This window comes from Alligator mississippiensis, chromosome 1, assembly GCF_030867095.1.
Source record: "Alligator mississippiensis isolate rAllMis1 chromosome 1, rAllMis1, whole genome shotgun sequence".
In the NCBI taxonomy this organism is placed as follows: Eukaryota; Metazoa; Chordata; order Crocodylia; family Alligatoridae; genus Alligator; species Alligator mississippiensis.
The window spans coordinates 37,337,013-37,349,087 of record NC_081824.1 but is presented as its reverse complement, the minus strand read 5'-3'; the positions used below and the strand labels follow the sequence as shown (position 1 = coordinate 37,349,087).

At 39.7% G+C, this 12,075-nt stretch overlaps 1 protein-coding gene across 3 annotated transcripts in view; it reads right to left on the bottom strand.

Annotated features, from left to right (window-relative positions):
* MYT1L (myelin transcription factor 1 like) overlaps positions 1 to 12,075 on the bottom strand; it is a 463,312-nt gene that overhangs the window by 337,239 nt on the left and 113,998 nt on the right. For all 3 annotated transcript variants that reach the window (XM_059729960.1, XM_019492688.2, XM_019492692.2), the window contains exon 2: positions 4,676 to 4,790. The gene's annotated coding sequence lies outside the window, so the exon portion shown is untranslated. The remainder of the gene's footprint in view (positions 1 to 4,675; positions 4,791 to 12,075) is intronic.

Genomic DNA, 12,075 nt, shown 5'->3' with positions numbered 1-12,075 from the left:
AGTTCTCAGCCTACACCACGACCATCTCGGTGTAAGTAAAATAATCTTAAAATCAACCGTTACGTGTCTGTGCCTAATTCTAGCTCGGTGCCCGCCCTCTCCGACCCGGCCTGCCCGGGCTGCTGGCCACAGCCCACGTGCAGAGTGACGTAAGCAACCCGGGGTCAGACCCGGCGCGCACACAATCTTTTCATATAGTAACTGTAAAAAACCGACCCATCTTTTGGGGTGATGGTGGGATGTCATGCATATTTTCTTGAATTTGTTTTACTGATATAGCATGTATAACCTGTTAGTATAAATAGCATCAAGCTATATTTATTTTTATTGTTATTATGTCTGTATGAACTGTGGTATTTGCTATGAATGTAAATTTTATATACTTTTATATTTTGGCAAAGACTGTTTGATAGGGCAATGAGTAACTTAAGTGCTCCTCCCTTAATCATACTTGAGAGAAATAAACACTGAGAATTTGTATCTGTCATGGGTATGTTAAATGGCCAGTCAAATAGCCCCTTGAAGATGTTGTCTAAGGCACTTGAGCCAGGCCCTTCCAGACAATAGCAAATTCACAGTTTAAAAGGAGAGACCTGTAGTGAGAACAACACCTGGCTATTCAGGCTCTTCATGGGAGGACATTAAAATGAGACAGACTCTGTCTTTAAGATACGGGTTAGTAGTCTTTGGGGGAGTCTTCACATGCTGCTGGGTCACCATGGCAACATGCTATGGCAATGAAACTTCTGCAGGCAAAACGCATGATGCCACAGATACGTCACTGTAGTGATGCACCCCCACGTTATAGCGCATTGCTACAGTGATGTAGTGCCTAAAAATAACTATGTGCCGTACGCACAGCATAGTACCAGTTGTTACTGTGCCATCTTTTAGTACTTCTGAAAGGCAGTTCTAAATAATGGCACAGTAAAACAGTGCCATAGTGGCATGTGCAGACGCACCTTTTATGTCTGAAAGGATTAAATATTCTCCTGGTCATTATCAGATCAGGAAAACCACCAGTATGGTAAAAAGGTACATACTTGGGGAACAGGAAGTTATGTGCAATAGCATGGGGTCCCCAAAATCAAACGGCTAATGTATGTAAATGGTCAGATAAAAACCATGCTTAAGCCTTGCAAGTGTTTGTTTTTAGGTTTCCTGGCATAGGGAATGACTCTAGGCCTTCAGCCAGCAGGCTGAGGGTAATAGGCTGAGAAGATAAGTTGCAGGAGGCCCTGGCAGAAAGGTCAGAAGCAGCAGCTGCTTTCCAGCCTGTTGTGCTGAGGAGGAGCTGTAGGCTAATATGCAGGGTTAAAGTAAAATTATCACTCTGATATTTTCTTTTGTTTGTTTATTCTTATATCTGTCTGTATCTCAACATATGGTTACTGATCTCTTAGGGTTGCTTTTGTTCTTTCGTACTTTTTATATTTTACTGTCACGGATAAGTGAGATTTCAAAGCGTCTGACCACACAGATAAGTTTCTTCTATAAAAGGGGGAGGGATCTAAAATTTCTGAGCACATGACCAGACTAGGTTGCAAATCTTCTAGCTGGCAAAATACACTCTACTAAGAGCTGACAAGACATAAATAAGATGGGTAAATCTGAGGTGCAGTGGGCCAAGGAGCTGATCTTTGCAGCACCTTACTTTGTTCTTGGTAGTCAAACAGCACATGGCAGAGAGGGGTTTGGACCTGAAGGACACCTCTGAAAGCATGAGAACACTCAAGGAGTGTGTCTCCAAGGCACTTCTGACCATATTTGGAGTCAGGGTACATCACAGGAACTTATTCCCATTTGTTCCTGCTTCACTTAGCAATTGAAATAATGCCTTTTCATTTATCTTACTTTAGGGAAAAATCATTCCAATAGTCTAAACTTTCCTTACTGGTTATATTTTTTAATCATTTATTTATTTACTAGTATTTGGTCAACTTCCTCTAAATGCTCACCATTTTGTTCATGTATATACCTTTTAGATTCATAGATTCATAGATTGTAGAGTTGGAAGGGACCACAATGGATCATCATGTCCGACCCTCTGCCCCTGACAGGAAAGAGGACCGAGGTCAGATGACCCCAGCCAGGTGATTATCTAGCCTCTTCTTGAAGACCTCCAAGCTAGGTGGTAGCACCACCTCTCTTGGAAGCCCATTCCACATCCTGGCCGCCCTTACTGTGAAAAATGTCTTCCTAATATCTAACCTAAATCCACTCTCAACTAGTTTACACCTGCTATTCCTAGTCACTCCCTGGGGTGCTTAGTAAACAGTGCTTCCCTTATTCCCCGTTGACCTTCCCTAATAAACTTATAGGCGGCCACAAGATCTCCCCTCAGCCGTCTCTTGTGAAGGCTGAAGAGATTCAGCTCTCTCAACCTCCCCGCCGTAGGGTCTATCATGAAGGCCACTAATCATGCGAGTGGCCCTCCTCTGGACCCTCTCCAGATTCCCTGCATCCCTCTTGAAGTGCGGCGCCCAAAAATGGACACAGTACTCCAACTGCAGCCTTACCAGTGCTGCATAGAGGGGGAGCATCACCTCCTTTGATCTATTAGTCATGCACCTGCTAATGCACGACAAGGTGCGATTGGCCTTGTTGATGGCCTCGTTACACTGCCGGCTAATGTTCATCTTGGAGTCAGTTATGACTCCAAGATCCCTCTTTGCCTCTGAGCTGCTGAGAAGGACACTTCCTAACCTATAGGTGTGCCGGGAGTTCCTCCTTCCCAGGTGGAGTACCTTACATTTATCTTTATTAAATTGCATCCTATTTCTCTCTGTCCATTGATCCAACCTGTCCAGGTCGGCCTGAATCTGCTCTCTGCCCTCCAGTGTACTAACTTTGCCCCATAACTTGGTATCATCAGTGAACTTGGAAAGGGTGCTCTCCACGCCCCCGTCCAGATCGCCAATGATCGCATATTCAAATATGGTTCACAAAATGAACATAATGCTTCAACAGAAGGCTAACTAGAGCCAAGCTGGGTAGGATTTTTATTTATTTAAAAATACTAATCTAATTAATAGTGATCCATATGTAAATATAAACCTTTGATTAAGACAGGAAGCTTGTTGTAGTGAATAGGCTACGAGAATGGAGTTTGGGATCTGGACTCCATCCACAGTTCTGCCATGATTTAATGAACAGCCATGACTAAATTATCCAGCTTCTCTGAGCCTCAGTTTTACATATGTAAAATAGGAATAATATAGCTTATACAATCCACAAAAAGTGTTTTGAGAACTATGGTTAAAAAATAACTATAGCAGTGATAACTGTTATTCTGATTCTCTACAAAATTTAAATATGCCCTTCTGATTAAACTGAAATTCACATTTTGCAGAAATTTAAAGTTCTCTTCCCTTTTTTCAAGTAGTGTTTAAAAATTCTGAAATTATTTCAGCAAAAATATGACTGTGTGTGGCATTAGACAAAGTCAACCAAATGTATTAGTTTGATGCATCTAGAGCTCTTAAGGTTTACCTCTGTAAGATATAAGTGCTAATACATTCAAAATGGGTAAGTCCTTTTTTATCCTGTAAAAAGCATTATATACATACTATTTTCCACAGACAAAGCATATTAGCATTATGGGATTCTCTGGCAAAACAACTGAGATATACTATATAGACAGAATTATATAATCATAGAATATTAGGGTTGCAAGGGACATCAGGAGGTCATCTGCTCCAGTGGTTCTCAACCTTTTTTGTACCAAGACTCATTTGTAAACATTGATGACCAGTCCTGACTCAGTAAATAGTTTAAGACGACAATATCTCCCTGGCCTTTCCAGGGGGAAGGCCGGGTCCCAGCCCCCCACACCCCCATCCTTCCCATCCCCCCACCCCCCAGTGTGTCGGGCATAAGGGGCCCTAAGCAGCCCCTTGCAGGCTGGAACTCTGCCAGCCTACAAGAGAAAACCCATGTTTTCCCATGGTTTTATCTTTAAAAGAGAATCAATTTTTAAAGTTTGTTCACAACCTTTTCATATATTCTTGCACTCACAATCCACTTTTGGATTGTGACCCATGGGTTGAGAAACACTGACCTAGTCCAACCCACTGTTCAAAGCAGGACCATCCCCAAATAGATCATGCCAGTCAAGGCTTTGTCTAGCCAGGTCTTAAAAATCTTCAAGGATGGAGATTCCATAACCTATTTGGGTAACATATTTTAGTACTTTACTACCTCATAGTGAGAATTTTTTTCCTAATATCTAACCTAAACTTCCCTTGCTATAGCTTAAGACTTTTGCTCCTTGTTCTGTCCTCTGCTACCAATGACAATATTCTAGCTGCATCCTCTTTGGAACAACCCTTCTGATCGTTGAAGTCTGCTATTAAATCCCCTCACAGTGGGAGTATCTACACATGCTTTACAGGTCTACAATAATTTGGGCACTCATTCTTGCTCTATACAACTTCAGCAGCAAGAACAATATATGCATCAATTAATTTAATTGCAATTTTTTTTTTTTTTTTTAGCTTTAGTTGTCTTTTTAAAGAGAACACACAACAGAACTTTTAAATGCATCCCAGAAGTCATGAAGCACCGGGCAGATAAAATCATAATGGTTACTAGGAGTAGCAAATGGGATAAACAATATGGGAAATGAACTCTTACCAATGATCTCAAGAGAGTGCTATATTTAGGTCAATTGTACCTGAAATCGTTTGATGGGGTAATTGTTCTTTGGTCCAGACTCTGCTCTCCGAGCCTGTCAGGGTGCTTGTAGGTCCACTGTATTGGATTCACCAATTTTCTTCCAGATTCATTTTCTAATAAAAATACATTAATTAATTAATTAAATCATCTGAAAAGCAGCAAAAATTAATCACACTTGTATTTTCTTTAGTCAAATAAATCTTTGTTTAAAAGCTTACAGTTTAATATTAAATAAAAATGATTTCTGCAGAGAATTCACATGAAGACCAATGGCTAAAACTTTTATTCAATTTTTCAAGTCCTTTCTGGACCCTGTAGCAACTGTGGTAGATAAGTTAAGGATAAAAGTAAGTATTGTAGCATGTTATTAATTTAGCAGATCTATTAATAAGCAGCACAAAATAAAATTACTGGACTTAAATGTTCTGATGTAGTCCAGTGCCATATTATACAGGCCTTAAATTTAGATTTTCTTAATTGACAACAAGCTTGTTTAATTGTTTATTTCATTGTTAATTTAACCTGTTTTATCCATGCATTTATATCAATGCAATAAATTCAATTTTAAAAATTAAATTTAATCATAAATAATATTAAGAACTACACTCTAACCTCAAATGCCAGATACTTAGCTCCTCACTGGTATTAGAAATTAAATCTTCAGTTTTCTTAACACAAACATAAAATTGTCTTGTCCTTTGACAGAATAAGAAACATAGCATACTTTTTTTTCCCTTTATATTAAGATTCAATATTAACAGGACCAAATTTAGGCTACAAATCACCTTCTCTGGCATCTATTAAGTATGTATTTACCTTTGATTTAGATGGTTTTGTGTTTAAAGCCATTACTCAGTTTTTGAGCTTATTGTACTATACCTAAAAAAAGACATTCCAGATATAAGGTACTATGCTGAAGAGTAAACAATTTAATACTTTTTCTTTAAAAAAAGCTAGCAGAGAGAAATGGAAACTGTGTTGAAAGCTACAGAAGGTACATCAGTTGTTTTAGCTATTGTTTCTTGTATAGAGCTCCAAATTCAAAGATACTCATTAAACTGAGTATATGGCAATAACAGACAAAGTGTTAATGGGGCAGCAGTGGAGTGTGTCAAGAAAATGAAGAGACCCTAAGGGGCTCACCATGCTGTTTATGATCATCTAAATTCAGAGGTATTACCATAAATCCTCTAAAAGATACTGTACTAGACTCCTTATGTGCTATTTCTCAGTCAAAGAAATACTTTAAAAAACTTAGAAACTGAAACTTGATAAGATAAAATATTTTTTCCTATGGAACAAACAGCTTACATATGTAATATAGTAAAATGTGTTTTACTAGTTCTCTATTTAGGTTTTTCTAAAAATACTACAAGAGAGGACTTATAGTGCTTTAAAATAATGAATTAGTACCCATGGAAAGATTGTGGAATTATGCTTACAAGATAAGCCTGTTCACAGAAGAGTCAGCATATATTTTATAAGTGCAGTTACACTTTAAGGACCTTGTCTCATTAACAATTCTTCATATAAAATAGTAATAATAATAATAATATAATAATAATAATAATATAATATAATATATATAATAGTTCCGTTCAATGGGCTATAAAGAGATTACTTATTAAAGCAAAGAGCCCTACTAAGAGCCCAGAATTCTTGATACCATTTGTTTTGTTTTGATTAAGCTAATAATTTTTAAGTAGAAAATAGCAAAGAAACTGGTTCTAATTTGTTAGGGAAACATTGTTGTAGCTTCAACAGTTTTCTTTTCTATATTAGTATAGTTATAATGTCTTGCATACAATGAACCTTATCCTGATGATGACTTTACTCTGCCTCTATGCAATGACCTAAGTGAGAGGGGGGTTTTCTAAATAAGGAGACAGTAAAGCTTGAAATGTTTGACCCAATCTTGCAATTTTATTGATATATTGTAATGATGAAAACAGCAACACTATGTCACCCAACTTCAATTACACATTAATTCGAGGTAAAACTTAATTGTTTATGCAATAAACGTACCATTGCAACTCTGTGAAATGTGAATGGATCATCTATTCCTATATTTTTATTTTCTGAGGTGTTTCTACTTCAGCACCAAGGCTAGCGACTGTAACCATAGCAGTGTAAAGGCAACCCCCTTATGACATGCATTATTCATTACCGCTGACAACTCGAGCAGAAAGCAGATGACTAAACTTTGACTTCTGCAGCAAAATTTAACATACAAGAATTTTATCTCTTCTCCCTCTCATAAGCAACATCTAACTATTTTTTTTTAAGTTTTTTTCCATTATAAACATAAATAATTATTAATTCCATCAGTACAACAGAATTAACTATTTCCTATACTGAGGGAAAGAGAGAGAGGAAGAGAAAGAAGGAGAATAATGTCATCCTCACCCACATTTTTAAAATACATATGAACTAATTTTCAAAGGCATTAAGGGCTTACAACCTCTCACTAAAATCACTGGGAGATTTGGACATAGCAAAAATTCAAGTCACTGTGACTTGGGAAGCTAAAGAACCGACAACATCAACTTCAGCCATATATTCTTGCCTGTTGTCCGATAACATGCAAGTCTCATATCTAAACACCATCAGACATTTGTAGGTGCATTTATATAACTGCAAATATGCAGATCAAATATCCACTAGTGTTAACAGTCATTTAGGAACCTGTTTTCATGCCAGATTGCTAAGCAAATATGCATTTGGTTCTTCAATTCTGAAATTTTAGACTATATTGCCTTTGTAATGGGACTGAGGCCCCAGGGATGGCTGCAATACCCGCTGGTAGCCACACAGCTCCTGTCCTGCTTTGACTCCCTGGGTACCTTCCCTCTTCTACTTCCTGCCATGCCTTTGTTGGAATAATAGAACTAAAAAATGGAGTCTGCCAGAGGTCCAAAAGTGAGCCCTCTTTGCTTCTGTGTCCAGTAGGGCCCTCTTGGACCTCTTGGATTGTGTCCAGTCTAGCCCCTCTTGCTAAGTGGGCCCTTCTGGCCCATCAATGCCTCAGGGGACCTACTGTCTTATTAGCTATTCATGGCCTCTGGCCACCCCTGTAGCTATGCCCATGCCTCACAGATGATACTACAGATTCATGCACCAGCCTTTATGAGCCTCAGCCCTCTTAGCTTGAGCCCACTTGTCACTCTTTACTGTAGACTACTAGCCTAGGCACACCTCCCCTAGCCAAACTTCTGAATCTCAGGTTTGTCCAGTCCCTGGCCCATTTCTCTTGGTTTGGGCCCTCAGCCCTTGGCCCATTTCTATGTTGCTATTGGGGTCAGGCCCTGGCCCTCATGGCTGGAGCCAGCCCCCATCTCTCTGCTAGGGCTATGGCCCTGCTCCTCGTGGCTCTGGGCCCCTGGTCCTGGTTTTGCCCCTCTTGGGCTTTGGCCTTAGCCTTCCCAGTGCCAGGCCATCTAACTTGGCTTTCCTACTACAGTTTTTAATAGTCTTCTCTCTCTGGAGTCTGGTCTCTGGCAGGGCTTAGGGCTTCCAAACACTTTTGTGTCCCTGGCATCTTTCCGTGGGTTACCCATAACGCACGTCTCAGGAGCCCTACTATGGGTTACCCACAATATGCTCCCCCAGTTGCCCTGCTGTGGAACACACCCCTACAGTCACGCCCAAACCACTGGTTTAATCACTAACAAAAAAGTAAGCCCACTGGCTGTAATGCAAACTAACCTCACACTGGATCCAAACATAAACCCCAGCTCACTTGCTATACTATAAAACTTCCCTCTACCCTGTGTTGTATTCCCTGTCAGTCCTCAGCACCTTACTGATAGTCCCAGGGCAGTTTAGATGTCATCCAGGCATTCCTCTGCAGCCTTCCTGGTCAGAGGCTCTTCCCCCTTTGGCTGTAGGGCCAGACCGACTGCCTGATCTTAGGCACTGGCTTTTTTATGTGCCTCCTAAATCCTGCCCCATTCAGCCATGTGATTCTGCAGCTACTCATAGGTGTTCCCCTCCTGTGCCCAATGATGCTTTAGCTTTCTACGCCAGGGCTTAGTTCAGCTGTCTGCAGTCCTTTGCTTGTGGGCTGTCTACCCGTCTCCCTTGGTCCTGTTTGCTGCTCTGTCTTCATTCCCTGGGTGAGTTACCCTCCCAGGGTTAGCCTCTACCTGTGGTTAGCAATCTGTGTGTTTACTGGCAGCCAGCTCATTAGTGTCTAGCTTGCTTCCTAGCTGCCAGCCTTTCCCTGATCCAGCTTAGCCTGCTACAGTTTCCTCTTAAAATAACAGAAGTCCTCTGGCTCCCTGTTACAGCCTTCAATTACATTTCTTTTAATGTTAAACCCCTGAATTCCAGTGGCCTAAACACAAATTTAAATTATTTCTGAAGCGGTAGAAAGAGAGCTGTTATATACAAATGAGGGTAGAATTTATCTGATAGTATAGTAACAATCTGTACTTCCTATTACCTAAATAAAACATGTTTAAGGAGAGACTAGTATCTAGGCCTCTGAAGTGCTATAAGTGTTGGCACTTAACATGAGAGTTCTGAAAACACCTGGAGCTAATACCTTTGTTGGTTTAGTACTTGGGGTGAAATACCCAGTGCTCCATGTATCCATCATGGACAAAATCCTGACCAATGCTGAGAACTAGCAATTCCCAGAAAATGCTTATTGCCCCTCAAAAGAAGGAAGAATGGAAACTGAGACTGGAACACAATCCCAGGGAAGCATTCAGCAGCACAAAAGCAACAAGCAAATCCCTATTATACTTTAATAAATTGTGTGTCTGAGATGCTGTGACCACTCAGTACTGGTGGTCACTGTTTAGTGTAGTAATTTTCATTTGTGCACTAATTATTGTGGGAAAAGGTAAAGTAATTGAAACCACTTCCACTAGTTTTGATCATTAAAAAAGAACCAATACATTTAAGATTAATAAGCATTGTGAACAGACATTAGCAGATGACAGTTCAGATAAATCTACTAAAATCATGACCCTGGGATTACTTGGCAGTCACCTGAATCAAAGCACTGTGGGCCCAATCCAACTTTTGCTGATGACAATGGACCTTTTGCCATTCACTTCAGCAGACATGGATTCAGGCCCACAGGCTGGACTTCTGGAAATAAATACAAAAGGTCAAAGGTCAAACAAAAATAAAAATGTCTTGAATAAATAAGAGCAACTGCAGAACAAGAACTCAGCAGCCTAATTGACCAGTCAAAATGCAATGGTCTGTATCCATTTGCAAAATCAGACAATTTAGTTTAAGGAAAAGATACAGTACATCTATCACTGAATTGCTGAGATACCACCACAGACAAAATACACTCTTTTACATTACAACATGCCTAAATGTAACCATAAATAAATAGCACTTTTGACAATCTGATTTTGAAGCAAATCTATCTCAGCCTCATAAAACAATGTCCATAACTCAAAAAGTATAATTAAGATGGGGCAATCTGAAATGGAAAGCATTAACACAGAACATCCTTTATCTGAGAAAAAACATCCGAAGATGACTTTTAGGGCCCTCAAAATTTTTGAATGCTTCAATACTGAAGACAGACAATGCATAAGTATCCGTGTGCATTCGTGATGGCATGTTTTCCCAATGTCAAATTTAGCTTAGGTATGATTAATGGTTCAAAGAATCAGTCACTGCCAAGCAACAATTCAAAATTAATGAGAAAACAACATAGCTGGCACTAAGGGGAGGATTGTTTTTTGGGGGGAAGACTGCAATGTAGTTCTCAAACTATGGGCAAAATGTTGTCCTTCTGACTGTGAGGCATGCCAGAGGCCAAGGGAGCAGGGCACTAGCTGCTGAGTGAAAAGTCCCTTGTCCCTGTACTTTTTTGTTTGCAAGGGGCAAGATGGCTGGAGAACAGAGGTGAAATATTTTGTTACGTTACTTGCTGCTGTTCTAAAAAAGCAGCAAGCCCTGCCACTAAGACTCAGTGCCAATAGTATCATGCCTGCTGGACAACAAGGGCTCTGACATTGTCCCTCACTTGAATGGCCAATCTACCTGGAGATTATGGATTGCTGCCAGGTACGTAGCATCTAAAGGAGCATGCAGTCCATGTTGAGCTCTGCTCTTGCATGAATGCCCTGAAATTACTGGAGAGAGGTTCACTGAATTTTCTGCCACCCAAGCACGCAACAGGCCGGAATTTTGCCCTTTCTCTCAAATCTAACTTCCTGCTGCTCTCATCTATTTAGGATGAGAGGGAAGGCTTTTAAGAAAAAAAGCTTTTGATTCTGGAAGCATTTTAAATGCCTACAAGTTCATTCACAGGGTCACATTCACAGGACAGATCTGCCCAAAGAGCCAAAGCAGAAGAAAACCAGACTGAGTATTTGAGGCTATTTGCCAATAATTAAACTAAATGTAGAACACAGACATAGACTTTCCCTTCTGGACAAATCTTGCTGTTTTCTTTAGCAACCTAGATGATAAAGTGATAGAATCTTAAAAAGTGCCAATAATCAGATGGAAAGAAACCCTTGCACAAAATATAATTGTTTAAAAGAGTTACAGGAAATACACATCTGCAGTTCCACATTGACTATAGTAGCTCAAACATTTTATTGGGAATGGATGTGGCCAATAGGCATACATTACTGACACCATGAACAATGCCAGATTTTGGTTAAAGCAGTTTATATTCTGTGTGTACTACACAGACAGAGAAATAAATTCTGTCCTTGAATGAAAGAACAAGGGCTCATCTATGTAGGTCCAAGGCATAGTTTTACACTTTAGCTGGATTTCATATTCAATCTTCTGCAACACCCATACTGAGCTATTTAATAGCCACATAATCTTTTGAATGAAAATTAACAAAGCAATCCTGCAGCACTATGAAAGGCTGGCATAATATCAAAAGCAGTAACTCTAGTTTGATTTAGTACTAGTATCCTCAGTAGAGTGCAAACACAAAGGAAGACATGGATCCTGTTAGAAGAAACTTATGACCAAACTCTACCACAGACAATAGAGGAGACGCATGTGAATGTTGTTACTGCAGGGATTTCTAGGACAGACACCACTCGACTATCTAAGCAATAAGATGCAGGTAATGAAGGTGATGAATCTGAAACACATCCTTAAGGACCATCAAGTCTGCTCTTTTATTTCTTTATTTATATGTATATTTACATAAACTAGTTCATACTAACTAATGTGCAATCCAGCTCCATATAGAAGCAGAATTTTTTTTTTCATATGCCACCCTACTGAAATAGGCTCTCTGGTTTATTGCTACCAGAACAGTAAAAGGGAAGAAAATGAGTAAGTTAGGGGAAATTCTTTGGTACTCAGTACAATATCCCCTCACCACAAGAGCTACTGCCCATACTTTTGTGGTTGCAAGTTGCAATAGCCCTTGACCAAGATAAACAGACATAA